The sequence below is a fragment of the Genypterus blacodes genome, unplaced genomic scaffold (genome assembly GCF_046128005.1).
Source record: "Genypterus blacodes isolate CSIRO-AG114 ecotype Tasmania unplaced genomic scaffold, CSIRO-AGI_Gbla_v1 ptg000070l_1, whole genome shotgun sequence".
In the NCBI taxonomy this organism is placed as follows: domain Eukaryota; kingdom Metazoa; phylum Chordata; class Actinopteri; order Ophidiiformes; family Ophidiidae; genus Genypterus; species Genypterus blacodes.
Window position 1 is genome coordinate 3,784,446 of NW_027466880.1, and position 15,449 is coordinate 3,799,894.

The 15,449-nt window shown below is 40.0% G+C and overlaps 1 protein-coding gene and 1 pseudogene across 1 annotated transcript in view; both read right to left on the reverse strand.

Annotated features, from left to right (window-relative positions):
* The window catches only part of LOC143005283 (inter-alpha-trypsin inhibitor heavy chain H3-like), a 42,787-nt gene that overhangs the window by 18,094 nt on the left and 9,244 nt on the right, over nucleotides 1-15,449 (reverse strand). The window lies entirely within an intron of this gene.
* LOC143005290 (inter-alpha-trypsin inhibitor heavy chain H3-like) lies at nucleotides 4,051-14,903 on the reverse strand (annotated as a pseudogene).

The window sequence follows — 15,449 nt, forward strand, 5'->3', positions numbered from 1 at the left end:
TCTCTTGGCATGATGCTTGTGTGGGTGACTGGAAAGTGTGTACTGTGTTTGTTTAAAGGAGCATGTATACTTAACTGTATTGCAAAAAGCTTTTCACTGCTTTCCACATTAGCTGCTCAACATGAATATTATGGGCTCACAGTTCATGACTCTGAATCGAGATTAACATTTTTTTTAATAAATCCATGCATAATCTCCATTTTAACACAGGGAGGGAGAGTGAGAGATTCCTTAAAACAAGAATAATAAAAAAAGATTGATAGAATTAGAGAAATCAGGTTAAAATGTATAATTAAAAGCTGACTGAAACATATGTGGAGCTTTGGCTTTTGGCTTATTGGCACACATTCACCGTTTTGTGAAAGTTTTAGTCCAGTTAAGCAGCATAGCTGTAAAAAGCTCTGTTTTTTTTTCTAACTTTGTCTTGGAAAATCTTACAGAGCAGCATTGGAGGATCAGAGAGACGGGAAGGCACATAAGGTGCGAGATATTCTACAAGGATCCTGGACCACTTAAAGTCTTGTTTAACAGTAAAAGAACTTCTATGTAATCTATGTTGTTTTATATTACTGGTAGCCAGTAACATTTAGCATGGCTCTATGTCTGCATGATTCATAGACAGCTTCTTAAAAGATCACATTGGCCTCTGTATTTTTCCTTAAGATTTTAACTGACGCCCCTTGACATTTCATCTTGTACCTCTCTTACGCACAAACACAACTTCAACATACAAGATATCTAATACTAACCTAATGAAAAGGATGCTAGAAATTGGAAACATTTGTCAAGTCAAGTCAAGTCAATTTTATTTGTACAGCCCGATATCACATATGATGTCTCTTTACAGACCCACTTTACAGACCCACAAAATCCGGAAAATTCCCCAACCCGCCCAAAGCTCTCTAGGAAGACGAGGAAAAACTCCAGCAAAAAACCTTTATGTATAAGGAAAAAAGGAAGGAACCTCGGGAGAGACAATTCCAAGAGAGATTCCCTCTACAAAAAAAAGGCATGCAAGGCAGTACACACAAAGAGTCATGCATTAGGAAATACCTTGCAAGACAGCGACGTGGGAGTGGGAGATAGGCAGCAAAAAAAGAGATACAGAGATGAGAGATGATACAACACACAATACAGTGCAGTCCTATTAGTGACAGTCTCTCTCCTGGGGCAGCAGGTCATGCAGATAGTTGGGCGAGCAGTCCAGTTATGCAGGTAAGCTGATGATGTTGCAGAGGGGGCAGCTTGGCAAAGCAGATAGTGGGAGGTTAGTTGGGGATGAGAAGAATGGCAGGGTATGAAGGAGGTGGTGTGGAGGGGTCCGCCATGGAAGATGGGAGCCACAGAGCTGAAACACAGCTTAACAGTGGACCCCACACTCAAGGGTGGGCTAGAGAGGTGATCAGTACAGACATGGATGTAAAATGAGGGGATTAAGGAAGGATGGACTATACTCACACTATCACTAACCAAAAGTGGACAGAGTCTATCCAAGCCCTGAACTAAACCTGGGTTGGCTAATGACTCTCCTGCAAAGAGAAGACTGGGCTTCCTGCCCATTGGTAAGTTAGCAGTTATCAAAGTGTACCGAAAAGTGGTGCGTCTTTAGGCAGGATTAAAAATATTCTACGGAGCCTGCCTCTTTAATGAGTGCAAGAAGTATGTTGCAGAGAAAAGGAGTGCAGTACGAACATTTTCTATTTCTCAAAGTCTTCGTCTTGTCCTTTGGGATGACAAGCAGGCCTGACTGCTGAAGTCTTAAGGATCACGCAGTAAAGTGGCAATAAGATCAGAAAGATACACTGGAGCTTGGCCATGTAGTATTTTATAGGTTATACAGTTATATTGAAATTAGGCCATTTGGTCCGGCCCGCGAGCAGATCCGGCGATCCGGCCCACCCTGCTGCAATTCGGCTCGTGACCGGCAGATTGCTCCGCAAATTTCAAATCTGAGACCAGGCAAGCAGAAAAACAAATGCCGACAGACGTCCGACTTCAGTTCTAGCTGTCTGCAGGCCTCAAGCAAGCTATGCTCTCTAGGATATGAGGCTGTTTGCAACTGTTAAGCTAAAAGCTGAGCTGTAGAAATGACACATTGCATGTTTTGCCAAACGAAATGAGTGAGCAAAATGAGTGAACCCACAGACCCAGAGGTGTGAGTAGATGGCCTTATTTGTGCATATGGCTTGCGGGCACTGTTGTGTGGTTATGTATTGGTTATGTATTTGTTGTGTTCAGGGCCAGTGATGAGTGGTGAGGTATTTTTGTCAGCTGCACATGATTTTTGAAGGTGTGCCATGGTATATTCCACAACACAATGTGTATTTCTGTTTTTAGTGGATGTGTGCTGTTGGTCAAATTTGCAATAAAAGTACTATTGGTATTATTAGTTTATGTTTAGCTGCTGCAAAGTGTTGAGATATAATGATTCTGGTGCATTATTTTGAGTTCAAATTGAGTCATGGGGATCAGTGTTAAATGTTGTGTAAATGTTTGTTTGTCCTCGCTTTTTTTTTAACCTTTTGTACCCTCAACATTTGTTTTAATAGATGAATGTTTTAATCGAATGTTTGATGTCTGTGTTGTGAGCATTACGTTTTGCATGTTGAATTCTGTAGTCAAGTCTAGTCAAGTCAGTTTTATTTGTATAACCCATATCGCATAGAATGTCTCAAAGGGCTTTACAGACCCACATCATCTCTAGGAAGACGAGGAAAAACTCCAGAGAAAACCTTAAACAATAAGGAAAAAAGGAAGAAACCTCGGGAGAGGCAATAACAGATTGTATTCAGTGGTAATTAGGCTGCACACTGATCTCATTAAAGGAGTTTCACTGGCCTGGATATTAGTATTTTTAACATTCTTCTTACAAATAACTGGTATTACTTCTAGGACTGTGTCCCATCCATGAAGTAAGGTTAACATTATGTGATTGTGACCAGACATCTCTGGAGGTTTGTTTGCTAAAGCTGTTATTTTCTTGTAAAGGTCAGCCTCTTGCTGACATTCCCGTAAAATCTTCCTCCTGCCCGTCCAGCATATGATGAAGTAAATACATATATATTATATGTACATTATACTATATGTACTTATATCTACATTTAAAAGATATAATATTTATATAATTGGAACCATGTCAAAAGTATACATCAAACACAAAATGGGGTTTTGACTTTATTCAGTGATGGACAGCATTGACAATGCTTAACAAGTACATGCAGATTCAAGAATATTTAGTGTGCAGCTTTGTTGATTTCTATAGCATAACAGTCTTAAAAAGGCCTGACACAATGTACTCTGATGCTTCTCCATCTATGAGGCCTGTCCCATTACTGTGAATGAACCAGCAGGGAATATTCTCTCCATTCTTTACATTGGTCCTGAAGTCTCTCTGCCAGCCTCTGTGGACAAGCACAGAAACACGATGGAAACTCAATAAAACAACCAATTATTGGACACATACATGGGAAAGACAGATCTGAGTGAACATATGACCACAGCAAACCCCAACCCTGCAATGAGGGATTCTCACTTAATCTGTTTATAATGTATGTTTGGAATCTTGGAAGTAGATTGTGATCATTGACATAAAGCTATAAGAAATTGCGTTTGGTTGAGTTTTAAGGTTTAATTAATGAATTAATTAAATATTACCAGTTGTCCTCAATAAATGTGATCAATCACATACTAGAGCTAGAGAAAAATTAACTAACAACAAAAAAACAAACAAAATAAAACTATGGGCAAAAACAGAGACAAGGATGGTGATAAAACACACATTGTTTTCTTCATAAAATAGCATTTTATATACATGAGGTAATGAGGTTCATTTACATCCTCCAGGTCAGTTCTACCACGGTATTGAATACGAGGTTACAGACCTTCGTCCGGGAGAAGTTGCAGAGAAACCAGATGCCACCATGCATGTGAAAGGACAGGAGCTTAATGTGACCAGGTATCTTGCACATAGCATTGAGTGATGTTGTACCTAGCAGGCCATGAACGGACGAGGACAGGAGGTGGCTGTCCAGGGTGTAGAAACCCAGATAGTTTCGGTGGTACGGATGCTTCTCTCACACTTTGTGGAGCAGAATCAGAAATTTGACTGAATCTTTTAGAGTCACCAGTAGGCTGCGATCTTTGTTCAATCAAAGATCCATGCTGGAGGAGAGGAAGAGGGAGGAAGGAGAGAATAAGAGAAACGGTGCAGAGGGAGAGGAGTAGAAGGAAGAAGAGTGGTGGATATGAAATGTGTCCAGAGAGAGGAGGAAAAGAGATACAGTCTACACGAGTCAATGGTTGTGACCAGAAACATACATTGGTTGTTCTGTATTTACACTACAGTAAGTCTTGGACTTTTTGTATCATACTCAATCTGGTGTTGAATTACTTATTCTTAATAAGAGGAAAGTCTGACTGATCATGACACAGGTCTGACCTGATGTTGCATCTGTGACCAGGTTTAAAATGGTTCCTGGTTTTTCATTGATGTTGAAACACAGAGCGTCTTCTCTCTCTGGCAGCTCAATTATGAAATGAAGATCTCCATCCACTCGACAAGAATCAGCAGGATAGAATAACAACAGCCAAAGAGGATTATTGTTTTGTTTTAGTTCATGTTCAGAAAAGAGTTTTATAACAAACCTTTGGGAGGAAAGATATGATATAATATATAGTATATAATAATGTAAGATAATAATAAGACTGTAAAAAACAGAAGACTCACCCAAAACATTCCCTGGATAATGTCCTTGATGAAGAGATAATGAAACTCCAAATTAGAAACAGTAGTTGTAAAGTGTATCTGACCTAAAACTGTTGTGCTATTTAGTAAAAATTCAAATTCTTACTGTTTCTCTCTGCGTCCTGTCTTTGATCTGTCAAAAAACACAACAAAAACAACTTGTGACATCTCACATTTCAGACTCGAACGTACTCAACAAAGGGTCATATTATAGTGAAAATGTATGACTTCAATTGCCAATGCTGCACATGGCTAATTATAACAATGCTAGCCGTACAATCATAGTCCTATGTAAATAAAATTAATTGTTAAGGATGTAAGTAGAAATTTTTAATCTGAAAAACAGTTCTTCTTCTGTGGTAATTAAAATCCACAAAAGCGTGGAACATGTATGGTAATAATAATTTATATGATAATAAACTTAATCAATACTTTAATTCATAAAAATGAATTGTGCTTCAGATATGCATTGGATTTATGAACCATGAGATACAATGTTTTTCAACCAAGTACAATATTTCCCTGTTTAAATAATTGACATATGGCTTCCGGCTGTTTCAATTTAAATCGACTTGTACCTCATATTGCCTCTTTTACCTCAGGGTCTACGTAAAAAGTTAACAACAACAATAACAATAATAATACAACCTTCCTCCTCTGTCTCTCTCTCTCTCTCTCTCCCTTTCCCCCTCTTTCTGTATGAAAAATGATCTCCAAAATATCCTTTAACTGTATGTGCACTGTAATGTAAAATGATTGCTTCAATAGAAAACAAATAGTTAAAAAAAAAAAAAAATTGCAATATGACTAAATCAAAATTGTGACCAAAGAAGTCGTCAAAATTGTAGTGGCATACCGGAGTCATGGGTGTATATGATTTTGTGTAACACGAATGTTGTGGCACCCACTCAAAGTGCATATCACTATCAAGTCCCCTCCTTCCCCTCATACCCTCGGTCAGTTTGTCAGCGATGAGTGGACTGTCCAGTCCATCCTTCATTTCAGGTTTGGTGACCACCATGGAGGTGAGCGGTGTGACAAAGTTGTATTTCAGGGACATTTCCGGAACCTTGGCGGTGGCATTGGCTTTCTCATCTGGGGCGCCACTCTTGCTTAGAGAATGGATGCATTAAGTTGCCACAATTATCAAAAGACAACCACCTAATCCTACGTGATCTTTACGTCTGTATATTCACAACACAAGCAACATTTTAAACTATCATTATCAATGTAGGAGACTCAATGGGAGAGTATGGAATATAAAAGCAAAAGAAAGAATGAAGGTTTCATTTTCCACATGGTGACCAAAACTAACTCTCCTGTTTTAACATAATCTTGACAGGCACATCACTAAGAAACCATCTGGTAACTGCAATGTAGCTCTACAGAATGCAATAATGGACCGTTAGCTCCTTGCCATAATAAAAGCTCCAACTCATCTCCATCTGAACTTACTAGCTGGATTTATGACACCTTTGCAGACATTTTACCAATTGCAAATGACCCCCGATTCCTAAACTTCCCTTCATGGAAAGAGACTACGATATGGGACAAAGTGATTTCATCAAAGTATTTCTTTTCTTTCTCCCTCTTTCTTTGTGTTCAAGTTTCAGTTTAATTTTAGCGTTTCAGTCTTTTTGTATTCTACCAGTTTGCTCACATATTAAATTTTTTAGTAACTTTTTTTTATGCCAAGTTAAGTGCTGTACTTTTTTTTTGTTGCACTTAGTAACTCAAAGGCTATGTCATTTAAAAATCAAAAGCAGACTACAAGGGTCGAAGTGATTGAGAGCTCACTACATCTGATGTGAGACGGATTTGATTGCATTGTCTTAATTGGATAGAATTGGGTTTGATTAATTTCCTTCAAAATCAATGAACTACTTTACCCATTGGGATGTGGTGCCCCAACAACAAGTGTAAATACAGATGTTTTGCTTTATCTCTCCTACATGAAGAATCAATCAGAGCTTGATTTGATACAAATGATTCAAACAGACCTCTTCTCCTGCAGTTGTTGGGTGGTGAGGTAGGCCCACAGGCGCTCTATGTGATCCCCAAAGATGTGCTCCTCATCTGGATAGACCACATCCCAGTCCACAGTACTGGCCTGACCCTGCGCCTTGAAGTCATCTTCAGACTAAGCAGTGGAGAAAATGGATGGTTTCTATTAAAAACACCTCAACTCAACGTTAATGTCTGTGCCTTTTTTCACTCCCTTACTCCTATGGCGAACATTTCAACCATGAAGTTGTCAATGTTGTTGTCACTCAGCCGGCCGGCCACGATGAGCTCGGATCAATTGAACAGCTGGCTGAAGTGGTTGGTGGTCAAAATGTCCACAGTGTTGTCAAGGTAACGCAGGTCCACCTCTAATAGCAGAGGACTGGCTACCTCATCATAGAATCCCTGTGAGAATTTCACTCACATGATTCACACTTGATGATTCCTGATGATTGAGGCATGAGAAGTACTAGACCCTTTTAAGCAGCAGCACCAGGGATCAAAGCTTTTAGTATGTAGCAAGTTATCAACACTAAAATCTTTCTCGTTTTATATTAATTCCAGCAATATTTGAAAGCGTTCAATTTACCAGGTCCATCCCTCACCCTCAGCTAAAGGGTTGCATCTGAGGCCTCGTAGATTCGACGGGCCAGTCCCTTGTTTTGTTGGGCCATCACATTCAGGAAAGACTAATCCGCATTGTTACCAAAGCCGAGACGGAACAGAGACATGTTCCCATTGATAGCGTTGCGCACATTGTCCTGGATCCTTGAGGGGCGCGATTCTCCTACATACATACGTGGAAACACACACAAAGAGAAGCAGTCAGAATGACGTCAATGCATTGCCTGTGATTGTGTCATGAAAGCTTCTAAGTCCCAATAAGAAATGTGCTTTACATAGATGTTAAGTACACACTGTGCTGGAGATTGCTTTTCAAACACACACAGACAGCATGCAGAAATGTAATGCACAATTAATCATCATTCTGCTCACCTTCATTTGGCATTCCATCAGTCAGTAAAATAATCATGTCAGCACTCCTCTCTGGGAGATTATTCGCCTTCCTGTCCTTGATCAACATGTTCACTCCTTTCAGCACGGCATCATTAATGTTGGTTGCTAGAGGGGAAAAATACGAATGTGCAGTATATTATCAAAATAAGGGTGGCACTTAAAGATTGCACGTTTAAAGCTTCTGAGTTTCTGAGGTTAGGGTTTGTTAGCTCATCTATTAGCTACCTTGCATTAAAATAAATAAATAAACACTGCTTGTAGGTTTTAGTTATATATATATTTATATATATTTTTTTGGTAGTTCTTTTGCCAATTGCACAAAGTAAGCTCACAGGTAAGAAATGGGAGTCACTGGCTTCTGGATATTTTATGTATTTATCTTCTTCTTCTTCTTCTTCTTCTTGTTATTGATTTTGTTATTATTATCATAAAGGGAGCTTTTGTGGTGGCTGTCAGAGTGAACAAAGACACTTAAATTCAGATTAATTCTTACATCCATATTGTTGTATGGTTTTAACGTATTTTTAAGATTCAGCAATATTTTCTTCAGTTGCTTTGGTAAAATTATTCCTCCAGGGGGTAATTCTGTGATCAAATGCAATCAGAGCAAAGTGGTCCTCCCTGTGAAGGTCTTTCAGGAAGGCCAGTAATGCCTCCCGAGTCTGCAAACAGGAAGGTCAAAGGTTAAAATGCTTGTTGAATGCATACACATGTACAATATATACATCCACACAGCCATACTTTTAAGATTTTAAGATTTAAGATTTTTTTTTTTTTAAGATTGTTTATTTATCATGTTTCATGCAATTCACACACAAATTACATGCAATTGAAATTTGTCTTGCACCCCCTCTTACATATCACACACACACAAACACATGCATTACAGATTCTCAAACTGTGGTACGCGGAGGAACGCGGCAGAAGAAAACAAAAACTGAACCATGAAAAAATTTAAATGCGACTTAAAATAAATGTTTGCACACGGCACACTACTACCCCTTACCGATAGTGGCGCTGCATGCAAACGTCAACTATTATCTGACTACTACAGGCTAAACTTTACTGTGGGGGAAAAAAGTATGAGCGGTCCAAATAAGTCGTGGCTCCAGAGGGGAACTAAAAGGACGAAGTCTGCGGATCAGGAGGAGGATATTTTATACAGCCTGAATGAAGGTGAACGGATTGCGAACGTTAGCAGCAACATAAGTAGTGTGAAGTGTCCACAGCACCGGTAGCTGGCTGCAAAAAGCGAAAAATAATATGGAAAAATGACCCGAGTTATATCAACCTGGGATTCAGCTGGAGCGGGACGGAGGATTAGCCAAAGCTACAGTGTGTGTGTGTATGTGGTGATGATCTCAGAAATTAGTCAGTGAAACCATCGCATCTCAAACGACATCTTACAACAAAACACACAATGCTGAAAGACAAACCAGTGGAGTTTTTTGTACGCAAATGTGATGAACTGATGCAGTCCCAATGCGCAATTCAGTTCTGTGGTGCCTCTGTGGTTAAAGCACAGGAGGCTTCTTATCGTGCCAGCCTCTGCATAGCGAAAGCAGGTAAGCCGCACACAATCGGTGAACAGCTGTGTTTACCATTAGACAAAGAGATGGTACACATTATGTGTGGCGAGAAGATCGGCAAACAGTTAAATTTGGTGCCATTTTCAAATGACACAGTGTCGCGGAGAATAGGAGCCATGGCAGATGACGTTAAGACGACACTGATTGAACGCATTAAAAATATTATTCCATCGAACTGGACGAGACTACTGATGATGCAGGTTTGGCCAATTTGCTTGTTTATGTCAGATATGAGCATGATGGTGGCAGCTTAGGAGGACTTTCCTATAAGAGCCTATAAGAGTTATAAATAGTACAGTTAGTTGTGTTTTTGATTTCTGTTCTCACATGCTGTTTGGGTTTGTATGTATGCGTGTTTGTGAATGAAATGCAGTTGTCATAAATGTTCTTTTGTACAAGGTGGCTGTGATTGACAAAGGTCAAATTAAATAATATTCTTATGAGGAATAAATGTGCTTCCTGTGTGTATTTTGTATAGCAGCTGAATAGGGTAGGCCTATGCTACTGTATTTTAACATCGGCCATAGTGGTGGTACTTGGAGAGTCAAATATTTTCTGAGGTGGTACGCAATGTAAGCATGTAAGCATCATCTGCCCAATATAGAGAGTCAAGTCCTAGGAATTGCAATACAAATAACAGACAAACCTGATTACAGAGGATACAAATACATGTTATCTGAACGCTCATTCTCCTGCAGAGAGACAAAGAAGTATCGCCTCATTCATTTACCTGAGGCAGTACTTATTCGTATCGCTCGGGGGGACCGCGCTTTGGGAAGCACTGCATTGGCCGATTGAACTGAATTCAATCCATATCAAGCCTCCTTATGGGGGGCACTGAGAAAGAATATCATGTCAAAACTGATACAGATAAACCATCAGCTGTCAACTGAGAAGGTGGAGGCAGGAAACTAAGGATGAAGCTGAGAGAAGCCCTCTACTGACCACACTGTTCAGAACATCAGTTCTATGCTTTAAAAGCATAGAGGAAAAACTCTGGGAGCAGGCTTGTTGAAATGGGGGATATAAATGGGTGCGGTTTACTGCATGAGAAGTGACATCAAATGCACGCATTGTTTGTGCAGAAGACCCAACAACATTGCCAACAGTAATCCCAGAAAAACGTAATTTTGAAAGATGTGCTAAAATGCAGCAGATGTCAGCCAACGTAATGATAGTTGCAAGGTTAGCAGAGATTCAACTGGCACAGATGGTAATCGGAAAGCAGACTTGTTCCCTATTTCTGACGATATGAACTACATTGATGCTGGCTCAACAGGGTCAGAGGATTTACATCTGTCTGAGCAAGAGTGGTGAGCTCTGAACTCAGAAGGTCAGTGAATGGGTTATACACACACACACACACACACACACACACACAGGACACAGATATTAATAGCGTGTCTGTCACAGGGCCAAATGAATGTGTGTTCACCTCCATGAACTCCACTCACGTGTCTTAATTAAAAAGTTGACAACCTCTCACCTCTGTCTGTCTGCTTATTATTGGGAAACTACGATACGATTTACTGGCAAAGGGAAAATGGGATGATTACATTAAATGACAATATAGCCCTAGTGTCATGGTGAGGTTGTTCGAAGGCAGTTTAATTGCAGGAGGATAGCACTGAAGGCCTAGGTGCAAAATACAGGGCCCGTCCACGGCTTAATAGTGTTTAATGCCTCACTTGCACACACACATGTCTATACATACACACACACATACACACACACGTGTCTCACCTGCTGCATTTTTTGTCCATACACGGAGCCACTCCTGTCAATTATAAATGCTACATTCTTTGGGATTCTTTCTAAGTCAGGAGGAGCCAAGGAGTGCAAAAAGTATCCATTCACAATCTGAGGAAAAGATATTGATAGAGAACAATAATACAAGTTTAACAAAATGCAATGGAACAATTTGCTGCCCTGGTACTAATGTTTTCTTGTCTCTAAGAAATGTGCTGTAATCAATTTCACAGTTTTACTATTTTAGATGTGTGGCTGGTAATAACCTGAATCTCACCAAAGGTCTGTGGCCGTTTCACATCATACTTGATGATAAAGTCTCCATCGATCAGAGTGCCATCACAATCTGCACACTCCCTCTGCTGCTGGTCCATAGTTGGTGAAAAAGAGATGTACACCTGACAACAGGATGAAACAATGTTTTGGTTGGACTGCCTGTACCATTAGGTTTTAGGCAACATAAAACATTTGCGGACATAGAGTCCAGATCTGACGCCACCCACCTTTTTGTCTGTGACAGTTTTCTCCACCAGGGAGAGCAGCTCATTGGACAGGAAGGTTGCTTGGGCATCAACAAAGGCCATGCCCTGAGGCTCATAGATGTTTGTCACAATCTGTCTCCACACACACACACACACACACACACACACACACACACACACACACACACACACAGAGTGAAACAGCAATGAAGCGAGCAAGTGCCAGCAGAGTAACTGATGAGATAAAAAATGAGTTGCAGCGGAAAGTCCGTAACAACGACCTTTCTGTTACGCTGAAACCACTGGAAGGGAAGTCAATGATTGTTCCTAACTTCATGAGAGTCGAGTGTGACGGAATGAACAAGCCGTATGCCACGTGTAAGACGTGTTCAATAATTATCAAATACGCCACTGAGTCAGGGACGAGTGGTCTCAAGAGGCATACGTGCAAGTTAAATTCGGGGAAAAATCTTTTAAAATAAAACTGCAGCACGCAAAGATATCTAAAAAAAAGAATGGGGAGAAGATAAAACCAAATTCAAAGTATTGCCTAAAAGACTAAAAGAAAAAAAAATGGGAGCGGTACAGGAGCGGGAGTCATCCTGAATGGGAGCGGGATGGGAGTGGGAGTCTTTTTACCGGGAGTGGGACGGGACAGGAATTTTTTTAACTTCTTCTGTGGGAATGGGACGGGACAGGAATGAAAATCCACTCCCGTGTCACCCTCTACTGTGGACCAGTGGTCCAGTTCTACCCTTGCAAGTATTGTTGCAGGGTAATTAGATTTTGCCCATACATTCCATGTGTTTTACAGACCTAGAGAGGACTTATGATTGTGTCCTGCACAGCAATTTGTGGGGGGTGCTGCAGGAATATGGCCTTGTTCATAGCCAACCGGTACTTATATGACGTAGGTGAGAGTTATGCTCGGCAGTCAAGCACATTTAGCTTTTAATTTTGACTTTAGATAAAGATAATAACCTCTATCCGAAATTGAGTGTGGTATTACAGTTTTTCTCCATTGGTTTGGCTCATTTCTTGAAACAGAAATTACATTCTCGAAACTCTAAGACCATTTGGCAAAACAGTCTTAGAGTTCAGCACAACACCATAGCTCACTTGCAAAAGCTCATATCTCTCCCAAAACTGTTCACTCATGCTTCAAAACTAAATTCATTGCCCATCTAAATAGTCAGTGCCACCAAAATGCAAAGATCCTTCTCAATTGCTTTGGCTCATTTCTTGAAACAGACCGGACGTTCTCAACACTCTTGGTGCTTTTGCCAAAATAACCTGGATGGTTCAGCACAACACCATGGTTCACCTGCTCATATCTCTCCCAAAACAGTTCACTCATGTGTCAAAACTAAATTCCTTTCTAAATAGTCAGTGCCCCCAAAATGCATCGTCCCTTTGGCATTGTGTAAGCACTGCAAGTCAAAATGTTTAGATGTTTTGTCACTTAGCCCAGTCCTTCATTGATAATGGTTACTGTACTAGTTTTTTTTGTCTAGCTAACAGAATGCAATTGTGTATAAAACTGAAAGGGCTGAAAAAGGATTTTAAAGTAAGAGTAGCCTCCAAGGTTTGACTTCACACATTGCCCTCATACTGCCAAGGAAATTGTAACCAGTTTTATTCACACAAATAAAGTAACTTCCATAAATCAGAGTAAAAAGAAAATTTATACATTTACCTTACATTACAGTCATTTAGACACTTTTATCCAAAGCAACTTCCAATAAGTGAGTTCAACATAGGTAGGCAAAAGAACTTCAGGTCACAAGAAATCGTAAGTGCATTCCTTCCAAAACAGACAACTAAGAGCATAACTAGTGCTAGAGTAAGAGTGCAAAAACTTAGGTACCTAGACAGTTGAGAAAAAAACAAACATACTGTTTGATTGGTCATCTGAGATGTGTGAAACTCCTTCTTCGTTAGTCAAGTTCTAGTTTAACCTGACTGTCAATTTCTGTAATCAATTCATCAAATGTTCCAAGAGATTCATATGGGATTCATGGTATTATGTTCTTGACTAATTTTGACAATTAAACAGACTGTTGTGCATGTGATAACTTATACAATGAAATGATGGTGATATGTTTTGGAGAGAACAACCATTACACTGAGAATCAACAATCAGTTTAGATCAACAAGATCTATTCACTTGGAAATTGTGCTAAATTTAGGCTAACTGAACTAACTGTAGGCTACCTGTACTTAATAATTTGCAAAGATGTACTGAGACATTGAGACATGTACTAAGACATTTGCAATTTGATAAAATGAATGACAAATTCAATTCTGTTGTGAACAATTGCCAAGTGGTTTGGAGGTTTGTCCATGTTGTTTTGAGAATTCAATTTCTGTTTCAAGAAATGAGCCAAACCAATGGAGAAAAACTGCATTACCTTAAAGTCCTGGACAAGTTGTTTGGGTTTAACCCAGATCAGAATCTCATACTGGCCCATTTTTCCTCTAAAGGAGCTCCTCATATGTCAGGACAAAGGTCACATTACTTTGTCCTGCAATGTTTACAGAAACTGAAAACTTCTCCATCTTTCTTCCTGAAACTCTTTAGCACAGAGAGACACCACAGAAGAAAATGTTTTTTTTTGTGGTCCTGATATAACTCTTTGAACGTATTATGTCCCCTTTTCAACTCAGCCTGACTTACTTGACCAGTCCAGCTGTCCCTCCAGAAGAAACCGCCTGATCATACTGTCTCTTTGCTTCTTCTTTCTCCTTGACCACACCGATGTAGACCTTTTCTTCAATTTCCCTGATCCAAAGATGGAAATGAAGGACAAACACATTTACTGTATAGCCCACTGCTACCAGGAATAAAAACAACAGCCAGACATGAGAATATTTTTTGAACCATGCTTGGTGGGGCAGAAATATTCCCAAATCCCATTCAAAAACCATGCATACAGGACTCATGAATGTAGACACAGAGAGTGGACCTCTGTGAGGGGAAAATATCAGTGTTACACACTTTTCACACGCAATTTCTATTCCCTCAAGAACAGATGAGAGTGTGATTTTACTGTACATAACACAAACCTGTGGTTTATTAGACCAGTTCATTTATCAAACAACTGAGTAATCTGATGTCAAACTAAAAGGGGCAAACATCTAAATGTGGAAATCAGGGAAGCTACCTGCACAGTTTCTTGTTCCCGGGAGATGATCAGAGCCCCCTGGGTTGTGCCGGACAGCCAATGGCAGCCACAGCCCAGCAGCAGCAGTCGAACTCCAGACATGACCAAACATCAAGTGAACTTTCGCTTACTTCATCGCAGAGAGTAAGCTAAGTCTCTCTACCCAGGAGGGGGGACAACATGTTGCTGTCCTCGCGTATTGACCAATAGAACTGATCTCTGGGTGTAGGTGGCCCTGAGGTACAAATGTTCATGTTTATCATGTATTACAGAGAAACAACTTTTCTTAATGCTCTTTGCATGTTGATCTTTGTTTGCAGGTTTTGACACCATAAGAAAAGTGAACCGACCTCTGGTCATTTATGTCACACTGGTCTGTTCATATTTCAACTAGATATGTAACTTATTTCCCAGCCCTGAAATGTTCAAATAAATGTCACTGAGGACGTTTTGCTATTCACCCAGCAGATCCTCTGTTCAGTAGAACACTGAAAATAATTTGGAAAAGCTGTGTTGAAGAAATGCTGGAAGAGCTGGATTTGGGCAGCAGGTAGAGTACAACAAAATCAGGCCCAAACAGTCAAAGCTAGCTTTGTGTGTTTGATTAGGAACCTCTTCTCTTGGCATGATGCATGTATGGGTGACTGGGTTGTGTGAACTGTGTTTGTTTAAAGCAGTGGCCTCCAACAGGTCGTCCACC